Source organism: Talaromyces atroroseus, assembly GCF_001907595.1.
Source record: "Talaromyces atroroseus strain IBT 11181 chromosome Unknown scaffold_19, whole genome shotgun sequence".
NCBI lineage: Eukaryota > Fungi > Ascomycota > Eurotiomycetes > Eurotiales > Trichocomaceae > Talaromyces > Talaromyces atroroseus.
Window position 1 is genome coordinate 67552 of NW_017971451.1, and position 1799 is coordinate 69350.

The window sequence follows — 1799 nt, forward strand, 5'->3', positions numbered from 1 at the left end:
AAATTCTTATAAATATTAAAAAGACTTTTATAAAATAATTAAGAATTTAAAGACTAGTTCTATAAAAAATTAAAGAATAATATTAAAAATTAAATCTTAATAATAATATTATAACTAGAAATATTTTAAGTAATAATAAAAGTAATATCTTAGATTGATTTAACTATATATATCTAATAAATAGAAAAGGAAAAGTTTAGAAGAAATAAAGTAAATTTATATTAGAAATAAATTAAAGATAAAAATAAAGATATAATAATATAATTAAATATAATTTTATTTAAAGAAGAAAAAGATAAATTAAGAAAAAATAAAACTTATTTTAATTATAAAAAATTAGATTATTTTATAAATTAATACTAAAAGCTAAAAAAGAACTAAAAATTAGTTATTTTAAATTTAAAAGAACAAGTTATAATAATAATTCTATTAATTTTAATTAATAATAATAAAGCTGATAAAATAGTTAATAATAAGATTAATTTTAATAAAGATTTAAAGTAATTAGTTAAAGATAAAAAATAATAATTAGAATAGATAATAAATTATAAATAAATTTAAATAAAATAAATATAATAAATTAAAAAGTAGGAAGCTTTTGTCGGAAACTTCGGTTTGATTACCGTCGAGTATAGCTAGGATAGCTATTAACGGGCGAAGTTAATAGGCTTCTAAGATTAAAAGGTCTCGGTAGATGAAAGAAATAAGAATAAGGCTATAAATATCCTGATTGATAGAAGATTATATACTTAAGTTATTACAGTTAATTTAAGATAATAGAAGAAAACTAAATATATAGTAAATGAGCGTTCTTATATAGCTTTCCTCTATTATAGCTATTATAGCTATTTTCTTTTATTAGGCTCTGATAAGTCTAATTATATCTATTATAGCCATATATTAATGACTAGCTCTAATGGCTATAATAACCCTAGTCCTGATATATCTTAGCTTTGCTTGTGGTATCTTTGGATAATTCTTTGTTCCCATATATTAGCATTTTATATCTATTAGCTTATAACATTCTAATTCTCTAACAATCCTCTCCTCTAAAGACTGGCGTCTCAACAGCTTAATAAATAGTCTGTATTCTCAAAGTATAAGTAACTAATCCTAACTTTCTAAATATTCTAAATATATAATCTTATAGTTTTGCGCTAACTATATCTTTAAAGAAAAATATCTCTAAGAAGAACCTTTTTTTGAGAATTAAATCTACTAAAGTTATTCTTATGATTTCTTACTTTCATTACACTGATCTTAAAAAATTATATATAAAATCTAAGATTTCAAAATATTATAGTAAGTATATTTATGTGACTAATTGTTATTATATAGATATATCATCTTTTAATCTTGCTTAAAAGAAGCTGGTTAAGGTATAAGATAAGATTTATCTTTAATAGAAAGAGGCTTATTTAAAGCTCTTAAAAGTAATAGCTTATCTAAAATAACTTAAAAAATAAGATAGCCTTCTCTAGAAATATATAGGTAAATTTATTTAAATAGATATAAAGGATGTTAAAGAACTAGAAAGACTGGAAAAAGTAGAAGAAAAAGTGAAAGTAAAATAAGTAAAAAAATAATAAGAGGCTAAAGAGCTTTTAATTACTATTTTATAAAATAATAATCTTATCCTTAATATTAACTTTAATCCTTCTATCTTTCTTAACTATACTTCTATCTTTATTCCTAAATCTTCTCAGAGCAATTCAAATACCTAATAAATTCCCATGTATCTTCTTCAGATCTATATCCTTTTTATCTTATAAGATAATAGATATGTCCTTTTTCTAACT

General features: G+C 20.2%; 2 annotated features.

Moving 5' to 3' along the window:
- Nucleotides 1–599: part of a repeat region (Identified by RepeatMasker using a combination of RepBase library and repeat library created with RepeatScout) that runs on past the window's edge.
- Nucleotides 600–1799: part of a repeat region (Identified by RepeatMasker using a combination of RepBase library and repeat library created with RepeatScout) that runs on past the window's edge.